At 43.0% G+C, this 22565-nt stretch overlaps 2 pseudogenes; both read right to left on the reverse strand.

The window, feature by feature from the left end:
* Window positions 1-1991: 1991 nt before the first annotated feature.
* LOC147438531 (uncharacterized) lies at window positions 1992-2830 on the reverse strand (annotated as a pseudogene).
* An 8323-nt stretch (window positions 2831-11153) lies between these two features.
* On the reverse strand, window positions 11154-14590 carry LOC147438532 (uncharacterized; annotated as a pseudogene).
* Window positions 14591-22565: the final 7975 nt, after the last annotated feature.

A 22565-nucleotide genomic window follows, 5' to 3' on the forward strand; every position in this document is an offset into this window, starting at 1 on the left:
CACGCCAGTCTCATGGAAAATCTGAAGTCGATGCATCTCACAAGGTCTCCAACAGCCACTTCCGTAACTTGTCTGTCTTTCCCCTTGTGGAGGGAGCAAATGGTACATCAGGTTCTACTTTGCCACTATATTGAGTACCACTGTCATTGACATCATTAGGAATGGGTGCTATCTCCTTAGATCTCGATTACGCTACTCTCAACTTTGTACCTTATAAGAATGCCATCTTGAGCATCAATTGTCTTTTAGAAAATTGAACTGTCTACGTCCAAGAATCTTCATTCGTGGACTGTGAACACATTACATACAAAATACTCCAAGATAATGGACTTTGAAACACATTTCATCCATAATCCGCCAACAACAATGGATTGGTGCACTCATTACATCTATAATCATTCAACAACAATGGATTGGTGCAATCATCCATAGTGTTTTAGGTACGTTTGTTTGGTTTCCTACTAGATGCATGTGCATTGAACTCCAACCCACGAGTTCAAACACCAAGAACCTGAACTCTAACACATACGTCCAAATCAATTATATGGAGCACTGTCTTCCCCTTTGTGCTACTCACAAGCCTCTCTCCTTAGGCTGAAGCTAGTGGCGGCAATGACCACATGACTAGAAAGGTGGAACCCTTGCCAGTGTAGTCTCTACCACACCAGCAAATCTTGTAACACATTCCATCGATAATCCGCCAACAACAATGGATTGGTGCACTCATCCATAGTGTTTTAGGTACGTCTGTTTGGTTTCCTGCCAGATGCATGTGCATTGAACTCTAACCCACGAGTTCAAACACCAAGAACCTGAACTCTAACACATAGGTCCAAATCAATTATATGGAGCATTGTCTTCCCCTATGTGCCACTCACAAGCCTCTCTCCTCAGGCTGAAGCTAGTGGCGGAAATGACCACATGACTAGAAAGGTGGAACCTTTGCCAGTGTAGTCTCTACCACACCAGCAGATCCTGTAGTATCCTTCCCTGTGTCATCATCATTGCTTTCGTCATTATGCTTTGCCCTTGCCTTTGTCCTTTGTAGAGCCTCTGTCTTTGTCTTGGGATTTGCAATCTCTGACCAAATGACCGCGCTTCCCACAGTTGTAACAAGGGCTTTTGGTCTGTAGTATCCTTCCCTGTGTCATCATCATTGCTTTCGTCATTATGCTTGCCCTTGCCTTTGTCCTTTGTAGAGCCTCTGTCTTTGTCTTGGGATTTGCAATCTCTGACCAAATGACCGCGCTTCCCACAGTTGTAACAAGGGCTTTTGGTCTTCTTTCTGGAATCCGAAGTAGCAATTGCTTCACCACCTCTATCGGAAATGCGAACTTTGCCTTGAGGTACCAACACAGCTTCCTCTGCAATGAGAAATGACCCGAGATCATCGAATTCCAGCTTTTCGTTCGTGATTTGTAGCTGTAGTATCCTAGACACCATCTCGGAAGTATGGCTCTTGGTGCATGTTTATTGACTACCGTGTGCTGAATAAGAATACTATCAAGAACAGGTTTCTTATCCCAAGGATTGATGATATTCTTGATCGCCTAGAGAGTGCGACGATTTTTAGCACCATAGATTCGGATTTGGCCAAAGGATGTGCATAAGACTGCATTTAGAACAACCTTTGGTCTCTACAAGTTCTTAGTGATGCCATTTGGTATGAGTCCTTGCCTTTATCTGCCTTTTTTAACCCCTGTGATGTATCAAGAGCCGCTTTCATAAAGGGCTTTGTGTTGCTGAATTTTTCTTAGTCTGGGCCCCTTGAACGTTGCCCTGGAACCCACTGTCCTCTCCCTTCAACAAGGCAAGACTAGTGTTGGCAACTTCCATAATCTGAGTGAGGGTGGCCACTCTGTTCTTTGTACAATAATCCCTAAGCCCTTTTGGCAACCCCCAGCAATACTTCTCAATCTGCTCTATCAGTGGCACAAACCTGTAGGAAGTTACTGAGAGCAAATCTTTGCAGAACTTCCGATTGTAGTTCTCTAAACTCCTGCAAAAGTAGCCGCAGTGAGTTGGTGCCAATCTGTCATGACATCGGCTTCAAATTCGTTTGATAGCCACGCAGATGCAAACATTTGCTTTAAGTAAACCCAAGTGGCGGGGGCCAACCCTTGGTTGAAACTGAATACTCCTTTGGCTGCATATTGGTTGTAGATACAGTTGGAATGACACCAAGATGGCGGCCAGTAGATGGTTGCATGAGGGAGAAGATAACGGTTGAAATGTGCAGCAACCAGAGACGTGAATGCAACTTGATCCTTGGCCGTGGTGAGGAGGCTGATGCAAAGCTGAAGTTCGCGAGAGGTATAGGGCAGAAAATCGCCAATAATGAGCCGATGACGCATTCCGGAGCTTGGACAACAGTAGTAGGAGAGCATTGTATAACTCTGGAAACGATGACATCCCGGAAGAGAGAACTTCCCCCGGATGGCATCGACCTCAAACGCAAACCTTGCCACTTCTGTATTGATTTTGGCTTCGCTGATATCTTGACTTTGACAGATCCGGAGCTGTTTTTGGCTTCGATGACAACCTCTCCGACATTAAGCATCCTCTTTCGGCATCTCCGACACATACGACTCCACTGGCGCATTTTGGAGCTCTGATGACGGATTCCGAAGATCCGATAGCGTATTTTCCGCTGCTCTATTGACACAAACCTCATGGCATTTGACTCCTTGCCATCCTCTTGTTGGTCTCTTCGAAGAGTTAACTCTCATACAAATAGAGGCCTCGACATCTCTGTTGTAAATGGTTTATGAAAGTTGAGATACACATATGACTCCGATGACGCATTCCGGAGATTCACCGGCAGCAACATGAGAGAATCGAATGGAAAATCTTACTGCCCTTGTTGCAATAGTTAGGGATGATTTGATGCACCCAATGGTACAAGACAGCAAATGGATCACCAGTGATGAGCCAACGATGCATTTCGGAGCTTGGACGACAATAGCATGAGAGCATTGTATAACTCTCGGACACTGCAACATCCGGATAGAGAGAAATTCCCCCAGATGGCATTGACCTCAAACACAAACCTCACCACAAACACTTCCCCCCAGATATAGTGGCCGGCCAAGAGGTCTCTTTGAAGAGTTAACTCCATTACAGGAAGAGGCCTTGACATCTCTGTTGTAAATGGTTTATGAAAGTTGAGATACACATATGACTCCGATGATGCATTTCGGAGATTCACTGGCATCCAACAGGAGAGCATCAAATGGAAAATCCTATTGCCCTTGTTGCAATAGTTAGGGCTGATTTGATGCACCAAATGTGAGGGCAACTTCTCCCATACGGCATCAACCTCGAACGTAAACCTTGCCACATCCATATCGATTTTGCCTCTGATGGCATCCTGACTTCAGGACATGCAGAGCGGTTTTTTTACTTCAACGAGACAACCTCTGCGACATTAGGGATCCTCCTTCGACATCTCTGATGTTGAGATGTCGAGCTCTACACCTTAAGCTGGCATCCACTACGGGTCTTGGCCGCTTACGGCATTTACTCACTGGCGCGTTAGGTGACCGACACGGAGGATCTCTGCCAGTGATTCTATAGCTGGACTACACTTATAGTGCCAGCCTAGTACGCTTCTAGCGAGTTCACACTTAGTGACCGCATGTACATATGTGCTACTTTTCAGCTTTAGCACTTAGTCATTTTGTACTCTCTTTTCTGTGAAGAAGAAGAAGAAGCTTTCCATCTTTGTGTGTTTTTGTGCTTGTCTTGTGTAGCTCTCTTGCATCCTCATTCTTTACATGGTATCAGAGCCTGGTGCAGACAAGAGAGGCTAAGAGAGCAAGAGCATCACAATCCCTTCGTTCGCAATCCACGACCAGATGCCAAGTTAGGTTTTTCGCACAAGTTTCTGAACAGGTCTCCAAAGTGCAGTATACAGAGATTTACTGTACAAGTACAGTGGTTGTGAAACGCTTGATTGTGGACACTCGTTGAGTGTAGAAAGCGTTACAGGAACCACGATAGCAGGTTCAGCAGATTTGCAGGTTTTTGTAGATTGCAGCTATTTTGTCTTAGTGCTTCAAGATGTCTGACGGTTTCAGTCAGATTGTTACTGAGAAGCTTGAGAAAAATAACTACCCTGCATGGAAGTTCAGAATAACAAATTTCCTAAAAGGAAAAGGTTATTGGGACTATGTAGAAGGAGACAATGAAAAGGAACCAGAGATTCCCGAGGCAAATGCTACAGCAGAACAAAGGAAAGCTTTGAGGGACTGGCAACAAAGCCAGAGCAAAGTGATGTATTGGCTTTCTATGAGCATCACAGATGGCATGATGGGCTATCTACAGGATGCTGAAACCCCCGCCATTGCATGGAGAAACTTAAGCAGAGTGTTCGAGGTGAACACCAAGGCCAGGAAGCTTCAACTAAAGTCGGAGCTAAATCAGGTTAAGAGGAACAACCTCTCAATCAATGATTATGCCTTGAAGATCAAGAGTATCATTGAGGCTCTTGGATCTATTAAAGTCTCAGTGGAAGATGATGACATTGTCCGTGCATGCTTGGATGGTCTAGGAGATGAGTATGTACATTTCAGGTCTTCCATGAATACAAGAGACGACATCCTCGTGTTCCAAGATTTGATTTCTATGCTTATTCTTGAGGAGAAGAACCTTGACACATCTTCTTCTCATGGCAGAAATAATATTGAACAGGCCTTCTATTCTAACTCCAACAGAGGTAGAGGTAGAGGTCGTGGTCGAGGCCCAAGGGGTTGCAGGGGCCAATTTCTGGAAGGTCAATCAAATCAAAACAATACAGGTGGCAGGGGAAACCAGTCTCAAGGCAGGGGGAGTCAAAGAGGTCGTGGTGCAGGATCAAGCAGGCAGCAACATACTCCAGATAGTAGAGAATGTTGGACTTGTGGTGAAAGAGGTCACATGTCACGTGACTGTCCAAAGGGAAAAGCAAGTAGAAAGAGAGAACAGGGCAACTATACATCTACTAGCAGAGATGCAGATGACAGCAAAAACGAGTGCATGTTTGTTATGCAGCATGTAATGAATACAATGACTGCAGAGAATTCCACCCAAGATGATGTTTGGTATGTGGATTCATGTGCCTCTAATCACATGACGTCTCGTGGAGAGTGGTTTAGAGATATGCGCAAACCAGATGTGTCAGGCTATGTGCAGACAGGAGATGACACAGCTCACCCCATTGCTCATGTAGGGGACATACCTCTAAATACGAAGAGTGGGAAATCAAAGTACTTAGCAGATGTACTTCATGTCCCAAACATTACAAAGTATCTTGTTTCTGTTGGACAAATGGTTGAGCAGGGTTTGCAGGTTCGCTTCAATTCAAATGGCTGTTATGTAGAAGATTTCCAGAATGGCTGTAAGCTGATCACAGAGGGAAAATGTGTGGGCAGAATGTTTACGCTGAATGTAGACATGCCTGAGGTAAAAGCTGCATTATTTGCACAGGGCACAGGTGTTGTGGCTGATGTTGACATTTGGCACAAACGCATTGGCCATGTCAATGAGCAGAGATTGCGCAGCATGCAATCAAAACAGATTGTAAAAGGTTTGCCCAAATTCAAGGTGGATGGTATGCATAAAGTGTGTGCAGCATGCCAGTTTGGAAAACAGTCAAAGGGCTCATTTCCACATGAGCGCAATGTATGTAAAAAGCCACTTGAGGTGGTGCACACAGATGTTTGGGGTCCAACCGATACTGCAAGTATACATGGTTGCAGGTATTATGTCTCTTTCATTGATGACCATACAAGGAAAGTATGGGTCTTCATGCGTAACAAAAGTGAAGTGTTTGGTCACTTTCAAGACTTCAAAGTCATGATTGAGAAGGAGACAGATATGCAAATCAAGACATTGAGGTCAGATGGAGGGGGAGAGTACTTCTCCAATGATTTTTCAGATTTTCTGCGAATGCATGGTATACACAGGCAGTTTACATGCAGATATACTCCATAGCAGAATGGGGTCGCAGAAAGGAAAAACAGGCACATTGCAGAGGTTGCACGTGCATTGATGAATGAGAAGAACATGCCTCATCATTTCTGGGCTGAAGCTGTAAATACAGCTGTGTACATTATGAAGAGGACACCTACAGCTGCGGTGCATGATGTAACACCTGAGGACAAGTTTACAAGTACAAAGCCTGATTTGGCACACTTGAAAGTGTTTGGTTGCATAGCTTACGTGCATGTACCAGATGAGTTGCGTAGGAAATTGGATCCTAAAGCAGAGAAATGTATTCTTGTGGGATATTCCCTTGAACAAAAGGGGTACAAGTGCTACAATCCTACTACACGAGAATTATGAGTGAGCAGAGATGTAGTCTTTGATGAGATGAGCAGCTGGTACAGTAATGCACATGGCACTATTGGGGCTGATGTAAAAGATGATGTGGTTGTACAAAATGTGAGGCCACAGTCACAGGTTTTGAGTGGACCACAAGAGTCCTCTTCTCGTGGCTCTGTTGAGAAACCATGGAATGGTAGACTACGTACGCAGGTTACTCCACCAACAGGTACAGGGAATGTATCACGAAAAGGAAAGGAAAAGGTTGATGAACCTCCCTTTATGGTTGATGCATCATCAGGTTTTTCACATGTAGACATGGATTCAGATGGTTCTGAACAAAGTCTTGATGAGGAATTTGGAATTCCGGCTGTCAGGACACCTGGTGTAAGGAAAGTACAAGAAGATGCTAGAGGGCAAAGGAGTGACCCAGGACCGCGCAGATCTAATAGAGTCAGAAATCCAGTTCAGAAATTGACTTATGATGGGTATCTAGCGCATCACCAAGCCTACATGGCTAAGGTGATACAGGATGTGGAGCCCACATGTTTTGAGGATGCAGTTGGAAATGTGCATTGGGATGATGCAATGAATGAAGAGATGGCTGCATTGGAAGCAAATGACACATGGGAGTTGGTGCCATTGCCAAGTGGCAAGAAAGCTATTGGCTGTAAATGGGTGTATAAAACCAAGCATAAGGCTGATGGTAACATTGAGCGTCACAAGGCAAGGCTGGTCGCAAAGGGTTATGCACAGACGTATGGCATAGACTATGAGGAGACCTTTGCTCCAGTGGCAAAGATGACGACAGTGAGAGCTGTCATAGCAGTGGCTGCATCTAGAGGATGGATTATGCATCAAATGGATGTAAAGAATGCCTTCTTGAATGGTGAGTTGCAAGAGGAAGTGTATATGGATCAGCCACCTGGTTATGTCGATCCAGGTTACCCAGATTATGTATGCAGACTTCTCAAAGCTTTGTATGGTTTGAAGCAGGGCTCTAGAGCATGGTATGACAGGATTGCCAAGTATCTTGTCAGTATTGGTTTTAGGAGAGCTCATGCTGATCATTCACTCTATGTACGTGATAGTGATGTGGGGATTGTGGTCATTACCATATATGTAGATGACCTTATTATTGTTGGTGACAATGCTATGGAGATTGACCATGTGAAGGGTCTTCTCAAACAGGAGTTTGAAATGAAAGATTTGGGCGAGTTGCACTACTTTCTTGGCATTGAGGTGATCAGGACTCCAGAGGGTGTATGGCTATCACAGAGACAGTATGCTTTGGACATGTTGTCAAAGTATGGTATGGTTGATTGTAAGCCAATTTCTATTCCCTTGGATGTGAATGCAAAGCTGAGTGCAGAGAAGGGTGATGTTGTTGAGGATGTCAACATGTACAGGAAGATTGTGGGTAGTCTAATCTACTTGACTATCACGAGGCCAGACTTGAGCTACACAGTAGGCTTGGAGAGTCAGTTCATGCAACTTCCGAGGAAGCCACATTTGGATGGAGTACGACGCACACTTAGGTATGTGCAAGGTACTCTTGACTACGCATTGTTCTATGCAGCAGATGCACCATTAGCATTGTATGGGTATACAGATGCAGATTGGGCAGGTAGCATTGTTGATAGGAGATCTACGAGTGGCTTCATGTTCTCTTTTGGGAGTGCTGTTGTTACTTGGAGCAGCAAAAAGTAGCCTACGGTTGCTTTATCGAGCACAGAGGCCGAGTACAGAGGTGCAGCAGTTGCGGTGTGTGAGGTAGCTTGGCTACGCACATTACTTGAGGACTTGGGAGTGCAAGTGGACCAGCAGATTTTCATCCATTGTGACAACCTCAGCAGCATGCAGTTGGCTAGGAACCCAGTGTTCCATGCCAGGACCAAACACATAGAGGTCCATTACCACTACGTTCGAGAGCGAGTGTTGGCGGGCGACATCGACTTGGTCTATGTCAGCACAGAGGAGCAGATAGCGGATATCTTTACCAAGGCCCTCGGAGCTGAGAAGCTTCGACATTTCCGGACTATGCTTGGACTCTGCGACATGCAGAGCTCGAGGGGGAGTGTTGAGATGTCGAGCTCTACACCTTGAGCTGGCATCCACTACGGGTCTTGGCCGCTTACGGCATTTACTCACTGGCGCGTTAGGTGACCGACACGGAGGATCTCTGCCAGTGATTCTATAGCTGGACTACACTTATAGTGCCAGCCTAGTACGCTTCTAGCGAGTTCACACTTAGTGACCGCATGTACATATGTGCTACTTTTCAGCTTTAGCACTTAGTCATTTTGTACTCTTTTTTCTGTGAAGAAGAAGAAGAAGCTTTCCATCTCTGTGTGTTTTTGTGCTTGTCTTGTGTAGCTCTCTTGCATCCTCATTCTTTACATCTGACACATAAGATTCCGTTGACGCATTCTGGTACCACGGTCGAGAAGCTTGTTTCAGGCCATAGAGGGCCTTTCACAACTTGCAAAACCATGTCGGGGAAATCTAGATCTAAGAACCCTGGAGGTTGTTCCACATACACCTCCTCCTCCAAGTTGCCGTTGAGAAAAGCCGAAACAACATCCATCTGAAAGACAGGCCACCCAAAGAAGGCAGCAAGGACAAAACCTGTCCGAGTGGTCGCCATCCTTGCGGTCGGGACATAGGTCTTGTCATAGTCCACACCAGGTTTCTGAAAAAAGCCTTTGGCAATGAGTCGTGCCATGTGCTTGTCCAAAGAACCATCAGATTTTTACTTGGTCTTGTAGACCTATTTGACACCAATCACCTTCCGCTTGGCAGGCCGTGGAACCAACTCCCAAGTGTTGTTCTTTTTTATTGAATCAAGCTCTTTCTGCATAGACAACTTTCGCTTGGGTTGTGGAAGTGCTTCCTCAATTCTCAGAGGATCTCTGTCTTTGATCACCATAGACATCAAAGTATAGTTCACCTGTAATAAGGGCTCAGTCGTCCCAGCAAGCGGAATTCGTTGAGAACGCCGAGTGGTACCGGCATCATGCCAGTCTCATGGAAAATCTGAAGTCGATGCATCTCACAAGGTCTCCAACAGTCACCTTCGTAACTTGTCTGTCTTGCCCCTTGTGGAGGGAGCAAATGGTACATCAGGTTCTACTTCGCCACTGTGTTAAGCACCACTGTCATCGGCATCATCAGGAATGGGTGCTATCTCCTTACATCTCGGTTATGCTACTCTCAACTTTGTACCTTATAAGAATGCCATCTTGAGCATCAATTGTCTTTTAGAAAATTGAACTATCTACGTCCAAGAATCTTCATTCGTGGTTTGTGAACACATCACATACAAAATACTCCAAGATAATGGACTTTGAAACACATTCCATCCATAATCTGCCAACAACTGGTGGTTGCATGAGGGAGATGATAACGGTTGAAATGTGCAGCAATCAGAGACGTGAATGCAACTTGATCCTTGGCCGTGGTAGGAGGTTGATGCAAAGCTGAAGTTCGTGAGAGGTATAGGCCAACAAATTGCCAATAATGAGCCGATGACGCATTCTGGAGCTTGAACGACAGTAGTAGGAAAGCATTTATAACTCTCGGACACAGTGACAGAAAGAGGCCTCGACATCTCTGTTGTAAATGGTTTATGAAAGTTGAGATACACATATGACTCCGATGACGCATTTCGGAGATTCACCGGCAGCCAACATGAGAGCATCAAATGGAAAATCCTACTGCCCTTGTTGCAAGAATTAGGGCTGATTTGATGCACCCAATGTGAGGGAAACTTCTCCCATACGGCATCAACCTCCAACGCAAACCTTGACACATCCATATCGATTTTTCCTGTGATGGCATCCTGACTTCAAGGGATCCGGAGCGGTTTTTTGACTTCAACGAGACGACCTCTGCGACATTAGGGATCCGCCTTCGACATCTCTGACACATAAGATTCCATTGATGCATTCTGGTACCACGATCAACAAGCTTGTTTCAGGCCATAGAGGGCCTTCCATAACTTGCAAAACCATGTATGGGAAATCTAGATCTAAGAACCCTGGAGGTTGTTCCACATACACCTCCTCCTCCAAGTCGCCATTGAGAAAAGCCGAAACAACATCCATCTGAAAGACAGGCCACCCAAAGAAGGCAGCAAGGGCAAAACCTGTCCGAGTAGTCGCCATCCTTGCGGTCGGGACAAAGGTCTCGTCATAGTCCACACCATGTTTCTGAGAAAAGCCCTTGGCAACGAGTCGTGCCTTGTGCTTGTCCAAAGAACCATCAGATTTGTACTTGGTCTTGTAGATCCATTTGACACCAATCACCTTCTGCTTCGCAGGCCGTGGAACCAACTCCCAAGTGTTGTTCTTTTTTATTGAATCAAGTTCTTTCTGCATAGCCAACTTCCGCTTGGGCTGTGGAAGTGCTTCCTCAATTGTGAGAGGATCTCTGTCTTTGATCACCATAGACATCAAAGTATAGTTCACCTGTAATAAGGGCTCAGTCGTCCCAGCAAGCCGAATTCGCTGAGAACGCCGAGTGGTACCGGCATCACGCCAGTCTCATGGAAAATCTGAAGTCGATGCATCTCACAAGGTCTCCAACAGCCACTTCCGTAACTTGTCTGTCTTGCCCCTTGTGGAGGGAGCAAATGGTACATCAGGTTCTACTTCGCCACTATGTTGAGCACCACTGCCATTGGCATCATCAGGAATGGGTGCTATCTCCTTACATCTCGATTATGCTACTCTCAACTTTGTACCTTATAAGAATGCCATCTTGAGCATCAGTTGTCTTTTAGAAAATTGAACTGTCTACTTCCAAGAATCTTCATTCGTGGACTGTGAATACATCACATACAAAATACTTCAAGATAATGGACTTTGAAACACATTCCGCCAATTGATGGTTGCATGAGGGAGATGATAACGGTTGAAATCTACAGCAATCAAATGACGTGAATGCAACTTGATCCTTCGCCGTGGTAGGAGGTTGATGCAAAGCTGAAGTTCGCGAGAGGTATAGGCCAGCAAATTGCCAATAATGAGCCGATGACGCATTCTGGAGCTGGGACGACAGTAGTAGGAGAGAATTGTATAACTCTCGGGCACAGTGACATGCGAAAGAGAGAACTTTCCCCGGATGGCATCGACCTCAAATGCAAACCTTGCCACTTCTGTATCAATTTTGGTTTCGCTGATATCTTGACTTTGATAGATCCGGAGCAGTTTTTGGCTTTGATGACAACCTCTCCGACATTAAGCATCCTCTTTCGGCATCTGCGACACATGCGACTCCGCTGGCACATTCTGGAGCTTTGATGACGGATTCCGAAGATCCGAAAGCACATTTGCCGCTACTCTATTGACATAAACCTCATCGCATTTGACTCCTTGCCATCCTCTTGTTGGTCTCTTCGAAGAGTTAACTCTCATACAAATAGAGGCCTTGACATCTCTATTGTAAATGGTTTATGAAAGTTGAGATACACATGTGACTCCAATCACGCACTCCGAAGATTGACAGACAGCAACACGAGATCATCGAATGGAAAATCCTACTGCCCTTGTTGCAATAGTTAGGGCTGATTTGATGCACCCAATGGTACAAGGTAGCAAATGGATCACCAGTGATGAGCCGACGACACATTTTGGAGCTTGGACGACAGTAGCATAAGAGCATTGTATAACTCTGGACAGTGCAACATCCGAATAGAGAGGACATCCCCCAGATGGCATCGACCTCAAACACAAACCTCACCACAAAAACTTCCCCCACATATAGTGGCGGGCCAACGTGAAGCAAAGCTTCAGTTTTCACCTTGTTCTGCTGCTTGCAATAAAAATAGCACTGGCGTAATCCCAAGGACACTCTAGCACGGATGAGAGTAAGGAGCTACAGAAGGTCCTCTCTCTCTCTCTCTCTCTCTCTCTCTCTCTCTCTCTCTCTCTCTCTCTCTCTCTCTCTCTCTCTCTCTCTCTTTTCTCTAGTTGGTTCTGTGTCGTTCAAAGAAATCAAGAGGTCTGTGTGTGTGTGTGTGTGTGTGTGTGTGTGTGTGTGTGTGTGTGTGTGTGTGTGTGTGTGTGTGTGTGTGTCTCAGCAGGCTAGCCTCATACAAGGAGGCCATGCAGATCGGTACCCATACCTCACCTTAAGCAGGAGGACTTGTCACATGCACATGGATCTGTGTGCCACGTGGACATGCTTCATCAATTGATCAGATTCATTTTTCTTGTCTATTCCTATAGATTCCCCGCCGCAGGACCTGCATGCCCGGACGAGTCCATTAGATTAGGTTTTCCAATTTTGGAACCCTCTTGCATAAATGGTTTGTACACACGTTTTGACAGATGTTGTTACACTTTGGTAGGCATCTGGCATGAGAGCATGTAGATTAGGGTTAGAGAAACCCGGCGTGCCCGTTTGCGAGTCAATCGAATTCCTGAGTCGACAGATGTGCGTGTTTGCACCCAGTTTTAACCCCATTCAATTTATTAAAATAAATTATTATTTATGATTTATTTTGTTGGGTTGGTGGACGGATTGCCTGACCCAGACTATAAAAAGTCCTTACGCAGTATACCCCCGATATAAAAGGAGCAGCTAGGCTCACATTTGGCATCTGCAAACAAGTGGAGGCGCTCAAAGCCCAAATCAGCCCACCGTTTTGGGGAGCAGCAAGAGACCCTAGCGTTTTTGCCTCTAAATCGGCCATAGAGTTATCAGTTTCGGGCAGGATAAACCTAGCGCCATCAAATGCAGCAGATCAGCCTTGCGTTTTCAGAATTCAGCGAAGTAGCAGATTAGCCAGAGTTTTCAGATTTCAGCCCTTCGTGCGGGTCGGAAGTCTATGCCGGCGTCTCCCCGCCGTTGCGGTCCGGTGCGTAGGCAGCCCACCGAGCATCTCCTCGGCCATTGCTTTGCCAACATCGAGTGCCCCCATTGCTGTCCATGATCGAAAACGTTGAGATCTGCATTTTCAGCCCTTTATTCCTCTCACGTCGAGCGCGACAATTCAGCCCATTGCCACTTTCGTCATGTTATATACCCACATAAAGCACAAGCCCTCGCCCTCAAGTCATTCCCCAAATTAGCTTCAGCAACTAGCACATTAAACTACATATGACCATCGACCGTTTGGACGTGCCATGCTCAGTTTGTTTAGAAGCACTGCTTCTTAAGCTACCACGAATGTGAATATCGTACAAATAGAGGCCTCGACATCTCTATTGTAAATGGTTTATGAAAGTTGAGATACACATATGACTCCGATGATGCATTTTTGGAGCTTTGCCGGCAGTAGTAGCTGGAGAGCATCGGATGGAGAATCCTACTATCCTTCTCGCAATGCTTAGGATAATTTGATGCACCCAATGTGAGGGCAACTTCTCTCATTCGGCATCAACCTCAAACGCAAACCTCACCACAATCGATTTTGCCTCCGATGATATCTTTACTTTGACAGATCCGGAGCAGTTTTCTGACTTAAACGATGACCTCTCCAATGTTAAGAATCCTTCTTCAACATCTCCGACACATAAAATCCATTGACGCATACTGGAGCTCTGATAACGCATTCTGATAGAGAATGCTACTGCCATCACTTTCTTGCTAGTCTTCCTGAAGCATTGAATCTCCAACAGATATAGGCCTCGACATCTCCATTGTAAACGATTTATCAAAGTTGAGATACACATATGCCTTGAGTAGTAACAAGAGAGCATTGAAGGAGAATCCACATTGCCCTTGTTGCAATGCTTAGGTATGATTTGATGCACCAAATGTAAGGACACAACCCTTTGGTTGAAACTGAATACTCCTTTGGCTGCATATTGGTTGTAGGCACCAAATGTAAGGACACAACCCTTTGGTTGAAACTAAATACTCCTTTGGCTGCATGCAACTGGATCCATGGCCGTGTGGTGAGGCTGATGCAAAACTGAAGTTTGCGAGAGGTATAGGATAACAAATGGATCACAAATGATGAGCCGATGACACATTCCAGAGCTTGGACAACAATAGTAGGAGAGCATTGTATAACTCTCGGACACGGTGACATCCCGATAGAGAGAACTTTCCCCGGATGGCATCGACCTCAAACGCAAACCTTGTCCAAAGAACCATCAGATTTGTACTTGGTTTTGTAGACCCATTTGACACCAATCACCTTCCGCTTGGCAGATCGCGGAACCAACTCCCAAGTGTTGTTCTTTTTTATTGAATCAAGTTCTTTCTGCATAGCCAACTTCCTCTTGGGCAGTGGAAGTGCCTCCTCAACTGTCAGAGGATCTCTGTCTTTGATCATCGTAGACATCAAAGCATAGTTCACCTGTAATAAGGGCTCAGTCTTCCCAGCAAGACGAACTCGCTGAGAATGCCGAGTGGTACTGGCATCACGCCAGTCTCATTGAAAATTTGAAGTCGATGCATCTCACAAGGTCTCCAACAACCACTTCGGTAACTTGTCTGTCTTGCCCCTTGTGGAGGGAGCAACTAGTACATCGGTTTCTACTTCGCCACTATGTTGAGAACCACGATCATCGGCATCATCAGGAATGGGTGCTATCTCCTTACATCTCGGTAATGCTACTCTCAACTTTGTACCTTATAAGAATGCCATCTGGAGCATCGGTTGTCTTTTAGAAAATTGAACTGTAGACCACACTATGTCCAAGAATCTCCATTCGTGGACTGTGAACACATCAGTTACAAAACACTCCAAGACAATGGACTTTGAAACACATTCCATCCATAATCAGCCAACAACAATGGATTGGTGCACTCAATAGTGTTTTAGGTACGTCTGTTTGGTTTCCTGCCAGATGCATGTGCATTGAACTCCAACCCACGAGTTCAAACACCAAGAACCTGAACTCCAACACATAGGTCCGAATCAATAATATGGAGCATTGTCTTCCCCTCTGTGCCACTTACAAGCCTCTCTCCTCAGGCTGAAGCTAGTGGTGGCAATGACCACATGACTAGAAAGGTGGAACCCTTGCCAGTGTAGTCTCCACCACACCAGCAGATCCTGTAGTATACTTCCCTATGTCATCATCATTGCTTTCCTCATTATGCTTGCCCTTGCCTTTGTCCTTTGTAGAGCCTCTGTATTTGTCTTGGGGATTTGCAATCTCTCGCCAAATGACCGCGCTTCCCACAATTGTAACAAGGGATTTTGGTCTTCTTTCTGGAATCCGAAGCTGCAATTGCTTCACCACCTCTATCGGAAATGCAAACTTTGCCTTGAGGTACCAACACGACTTCCGCAACAATGAGAAATGACCTGAGATCATCAAACTCTAGCTTTTCCTTTGTGATTTTTAGCCGTAGTATCTTAGACACCATCTCGGAAGGATGGCTCTTGGCGCATGTGTATTGACTACCGTGTGCTGAATAAGAATACCATCAAGAACAGGTTTCTTATCCCAAGGTTTGATGATATTCTTGATCGCCTAGAGAGTGCGGAGATTTTTAGCAGCATAGATTCGCATTAGGCCAAAGGATGTGCATCAGATTCGCATTAGGCCAAAGGATGTGCATAAGACTGCATTTAGAACAACCTTTGGTCTCTACGAGTTCTAAGTGATGCCATTTGGTCTGAGTCCTTGTCTTTATGTGCCTATTTTTCTTTGACTAGGTATAATTGGAATCACTTTGCCTAATCCACTATTACTGTTTGCAGAGTAAGCTATAGTGTTATACGATATTTTGTAAATTTTGAATAAAGGAGCCAGAAAAATATAGACGTTGGATAGCTCTCTTCACGATCCCAAATGTGAAGAAGGTCGAGGTAGTGCAACAAGGATATGATGGCCCGAGAATCAATGCTTGTGCATGGATTTGGTATAGGTGCTCTCTAAGTCAGGCCATATGCAAGAGTCCTCCAAGTGGGATGTGGGACGTGGATCTTTGAGGATCCTCCAAACTGTGGTGCAGTTTATACTCATGAGAAGGTGTTATAGCTCAAGCTCTTGTGCCTCCTCGAAGGCTCATCGTTTATGATGTGTGATGGCCTTCATATGTCGTTTAATCTTACTCTATGTGATCACCCCCAAAGCTGCTGCTGAGCTTGCAGATGCCTATAAAATTTTCTACACTCTCCATCGTACCATTGATTCTGGGGTATCGTCCCAGGAGGTGGGGGTCGGCGGTTGCTATGGATAGTGTGTGGGAAGCAGCTGAGGACCGAGGTGTGTAGGATAGTGGAGAGCTGGCTAGTAAGTGTAGCTAGTGGTGTGTTTGGATCCAAAGTGTATATCTCCTCATATATGTGGGATGAGTAAGCTCTAGCTAGCTCATGTGTGAAATGAATGGTGGTGTGTCATGTATAAGTAGGAGGTGTATATGGGACATATGAGACAGTAAAGGAGAGAGAAGAATATGCTTGGTCAGTCCCAATGGGTAGTGATCGTATGGTGAAGGATGTGAGCAGGTGGGCTGCCTCTTGAAAATCCATGATGTAATCTATTGTGCTCCCATCTCTTGGATGGTGGTACACATGTCAAGGCCGGATGATGGAAAATTGCATCATCCCGTTTTAGATAATGAGACAGTGCTATGATCCTAGGCAGAGCAGGTGTCGTCCATATGGTGTGGATGTCGTGGTATTTTTGAAATTCCTCTCTTCTCTTGTATGCTCCATGGTGGAGAGTAGCTCTGGGTCATCAAAGTCATAAATGTCACACTATCTGCTCTATGTCATGGCATTGAAATCTCCCATGAGAAAGAATTTCCTTTGTATGGAATACTCTATGATCTTCTTCATGAGGCATGCATATGGTGAATTCATATCATCCTCTTTCTCTCTGCCCATGTGTGTTGGACTCCTTAGCGTCTTCTCCTCTTGTCTGTGCAAATCTGGAGTCATTGGGCACAAAGTAGCAAATGACAAGGTAAAGAATGTGCTCCTTAGATAGCTAAAGCCGCATCCACATGTAGCGTGTGCAAATGGGTCGTGTGCTACTATCTATATTCTATTGTGGAGTGAGCGATGATGGAGAACTACTGTCCCATTAGAGCCTCTGGAAGTGTTGTGCCATATACACTTCGTATGTAGGGACTCCCACTGAGTTTTTATATTGGCATCCTATGGCCCTAGGGACACAGGATCTCTCATTACAATAGAGGAAAGCCTACAACCCTTCAATTTATACACTGGCACCCTGTGGCCCTAGGGCCATATCATCTCTCATTATAATAGAGGGGAGCCTATAGTTGTTCAACTTATACATTGGCCTAGGGCCCTAGGGCCATATGATCTCTCATGAGAATTGGTATATTTGATATGTATGATATACTTTATATAACTGATAAAGTTGATATATTTGAGATCATCCACCCTACAAACCATTGCTTCAAAGTTATTGATATCTCCCGACATTATTGTTAAGAAAGTGTTGATGTATAGCACCATGCAAAAAGCGAACGTTATGAGGCCTTAGCTCAATTGCTATGAAGCCCTAGCTCAATCGTTTGTGAAGCATTAAAGTGCAGTAGTTTTTTGTTACAAAGGTTTGAAGTATTAATACTTCATCAGCATAACATGATGTTCTCTTTTCGCACCAAAAAAAAAAGATTTCTTGAGCAACGCTTCACAAAATATACACTTCAATTGGAGCAGTGTAAAAATTATTAAAAAATTCTTTTTACATTGAGCTTTTTATCTTTAGTTTGAGTGTTGACAAAAAAATTATCCGTCTTTCCTCTTTATTATACATCAATGTGTCTTAAATTCAGATATAGATTGATCTCATAAATAATTACTATTATTGTTAACCTATACTTTACAATGGATTTTTAATGAGCACACAATAAATTTTTCATGTAGCTATTGTAAAAGGGTATGAATTCCTATATTTACTCATCGTGTTGTGAAAACAACACTTTGATTATGAATGATATTGATAGTTTTTTACCATATTATAAAGTCAAAGAAGGGGACCTCTGCATATTTTAAAAAAAAACTTCAAAAGATGCAAAACTTTGCATTTGATTTATTAAAAAACTTATGCATACAGTTATATTGTCATCCGATCAAGGGAGGATGAAGAATATGACTCTTTTTATGAGACTTTTGATGCCATCATAGTGTTTTGATATTGTATAATTTATATTAGTTAATTTTTAGAACTGAAATTGTGTCTTACCTTGGTACAATCCTATGGTTTTTTTTAGATTGTAAGAAGGTAGAACACAAGTTCAGTTTGCAAGATTTGACTATGTTAAATTGTGCAATATAAAATCACTATGATGACATCAAAAGTTCCATTAGATGAGTCATATTATTCATTCCTCCTTGATGGGATGACAACATAACTCTAGAGTTATAAAAAATTATCCATATCATTCACGATCAAAGAGTCGTCCAAAGCATGATGAGTAAATGCAACGATCCATGCCCCCTTGCAAAAATTGCATTAAAGAGTTACGATGTCCTCATAAAAAAGCTATGATAGAGTATGAGTTAACAACATTGATAATTGTTTATGAGATCGATTTGTATCTGAATCTGAGTAGCATTGATATATAACAAAGAGGAAAGACGATAAGTTTTTCTTACACGTATCCCTTTCAAAACCCAAACTAAAAATAAAAATCCCAATGTAAAAAAAAAATTATTGATAGTTTATACCCCTTGTATTGCTTCAATTGAAGTAGGTACGTTTTGTGAAGCGTTGCTCAATAAATTGCTATTTTTGTGAAAAGAGAACATCTTGTTATGTTGATGAAGTTTTTTTACTTCAAAGATTTGCAACAAAAAACGGCTTTAGATCCCTCACTCCCCACCTCTTGTGTGTAGGAGGATATCTTAGCATAGCTTAGTAATTAGCATGATAGAGGAGATGAGCATGCATTGGAGCTTGTCTCTTGGTTGGATTTGGAAGGAGATAGACTTTTCCTTGCTTCACACATGGTCTAGTGTGAGAGTGTGTGGAATAATGTCTCACAAATCATCCCTCTCTCTCATCTTGGTGGACCCCTCTTGCTAATTCCTCTTGCTGGCTCCCCAATGGATCTTGCCGGGCTTAGCCATCAGATCCCCTGCAGAGTGAGAGTCCCAGGGGCTCTTTTAAACTTACAAGGGATGACCAAAAGCAGAACCCCCAAAAGCATCATTTCTAAAAGCACATAACCCCAAAAGCTCCAGCTCAAAAATCTCACGTAAAACTACCAAAATCAGCCAGAATAAATTACGAAAATCTGTACAGCCTGCGCCACAACTGTCGAGAGCTTGTGCTCCATTGCCCCCTGTTCTTTGCTCTAGTAAATTATGTTGGAATGTGTGATACACACGAGAGGATTGTTGGGATATATTACGTATCTGTATCCCAACAAGTGAGAACATCAATAACAGTAAAGATCTTCCCAAGTATCCATGGCCATGTCCTCTAAGCTTATAAGTGTCTCCATGTGAACTATCTCTTATTGGAGCTCTTACATCTTGTTGTCATAACTCCTCATGGATGAGTACTTCGCATCAAGTGTCTTATAGTCAATAGTATGCATGATGAAGTTGATGGTTACATTGTTCACCATTAAGTCATCATATAGAAGCACAAGGACCTCTTGAGCCCTTCTTCTTTATCAAATAAATCAAGTACGATGCTCAACATGGTTGTGACAAGGATTCGTACAATTCATATTGCATGTGCTCCCTTCGTTCAAGGTTAAAGTACCTTCTGTGCCAACTTCTCTCGCAAGAGAGTACTCAATCAGAAACTACATATGTGTAGAGATTTTACTTCGATTAAAACTAACAAGGATTCATGCAATTCATATTGCACGTGCTCCCCTTCTTTCAAGGTTAAAGTACCTTTTGGGCCAACTTCTCTCACAAGAGAGTACTCAAACAGAAATTACAGATGTGTAGAGAGCTTACTTCGATTAGACATGGACTCTTTTAGCATTCTCAACCGTGACACAAAGCTGTTACACCATATCAAGACAATTTACGCGCTTTCCTTGTTCATTCTTTGTAAAACATGCAAAAACATTTTTTGACATGTACTTTGAATCCACTTTCACGATAAACCATTCATATCTATTCAATAAGACAAGCAACAACTTAGAGCCAACATCAACATTAATTACAACATACATGCATAGCAATGTCAATCATCAATTGGATATATTAATGCATATTTAAAACATTAGATCTTTCTTCAAATTAAATAATACATCATGTGTGTGGATGCATAAAACTCCCTGCACAATCAAAATTATCCATCCATAAGCTTCTATAGAGTGCTTTCCCACAAAACTGTAAGATTACAAACTTTGCACGTTGCTATACGTACAAAACTCTTCATGAGACAGTGCAAATAGAATCAATGGTTACATTGTAATGTATAAAACCATTACTAAGGTTGACATGCCAAATCAAGTAGAAACACAATAAATTGTTGCACCATCATATATGTTCCTGCTTGATTTGAAATGTCAACCTGAGCAATGGTTTTACACGTTACGACATAATCATTGATTCTATTTGTAATGTTTCTTGAGAGTATTGTACGCATGGCAACGTGCAAAGTTTACAAATTTAAAGTTTTGTGGGAATGCACTTTATAGAAGCTTATGGAAGGATGATCTTGATTGTGCAGGGAGAATCTTATGCATCCATACACATGATGTATCATTTAATTTGAAGAAAGATCTAATGTTCTAAATATGCATTAATATATCCAATTGATGATTGACTCCTATTGAACAGATATGAATGGTTTATCATGAAAGTGGATTCAAAGTACATGTCAAAATTTGTTTTTGCATTGCTTTACAAAAGATGAACAAGGAAAGTGCGTAAATTGTCTTGATATGGTATAAAAACTTTGTGTCACAGTTGAGAATGCTCAAAGAGTCCCTGTTTAATTGAAGTAAACTCTCTTCACATCTGCATTTTCTTTTTGAGTACTCTTTTGTGAGAGAAGTTGGTCGAGAAGGTACTTTAACCTTGAAAGAAGGGGAACACATGCAATATGAATTGCATGAATCCTTGTCATGTCTAATCGAAGTAAGCTCTTTACACATCTACAATTTCTGTTTGAGTACTCTCTTGCGAGAGAAGTTGGCACAGAAGGTACTTTAACCTTGAAAGAAGGGAGCACATGCAATATGAATTGCATGAATCCTTGTCACAAACATGTTGAGCATCGTACTTGATTTATTTAATAAAGAAGGGGGTTTTAAGAGGCCCTTGTGCTTCTATATGATGACCTAATGGTGAACAATGTAACCATCAGCTTCATCATACATAGTATTGACTACAACACACTTGATGCGAAGTACTCATCCATGAGGAGTTATGACAACAAGATGTAGGAGCTCCAGTAGGAGATAGTTCACATGGGGAAATTTTTAATCTTAGAGGACATGGCCATGGATACTTGGGAAGATCTTTACTGTTGTTGATGTTTTCACTTGTTGGGATGCAGATACATCATACACCCCAACAATCCTCTCGTGTGTATCACACATTCCAACATAAGTTACTAGAGCAAGGTTGCAATTCTAAAGGCACTCTATAAAAGCTTATGGATGAATGATCTTGATTGTGCAGGGAGAGTCTTGCATCCACACACATGATGTATCATTTAATTTGAAAAAAGCTCTAATGTTTTAGGTATGCATTAATACATCCAATTGGTTATTGGCTTTACAATGCATACATGCTATAATTAATTGGTAATTAATGTTGATGTTGGTTTCAACTTGTTGCTTGCTCTATTAAACAAAATATGAATGGTTTATCAAAAAAGTATATTCAAAGTACATGTCAAAGAGAGTCTTCGCATTGTTTTGCAAGGATAAACAAGGGGAGCACGTAAATTGGGTTTCGATATGTTGTAACAACTTTGTGTCATGGTTGAGAATACTCAAAAAGTCCATGTTTAGTTGAAGTAAGTACTCTCCACATTTGCAATTTCTGTTTAAGAACCCTCTTGCGAGAGAAGTTGGCACAAAAGATATCTTAACCTTGAAAGAAGGGAGCATATGAAAAGTGGGTGAGAGATTACGTAGTCCTTGGATGCAAGGGTATGTTTTAATCTATGTAAGCATTAAAATAGCAATGTAAGGGTATGTAGGAGTACTCTAAGACTAATTAAAAGGTTAATCACTCTTGTAGCAACTACTATACCCTGACACTATATTTACACCAATTAGTATACCTTGACATTACACTTGCACCAACTACTAACTACCAACTAGTATACCCTCACTCTATCCTTGCACCAACTACCAACTACCAACTAGTATACCCTCACTCTATCCTTGCA

The sequence above is a fragment of the Adiantum capillus-veneris genome, chromosome 16, assembly GCF_014529385.1.
Source record: "Adiantum capillus-veneris isolate H3 chromosome 16, ASM1452938v2, whole genome shotgun sequence".
Lineage (NCBI taxonomy): Eukaryota > Viridiplantae > Streptophyta > Polypodiopsida > Polypodiales > Pteridaceae > Adiantum > Adiantum capillus-veneris.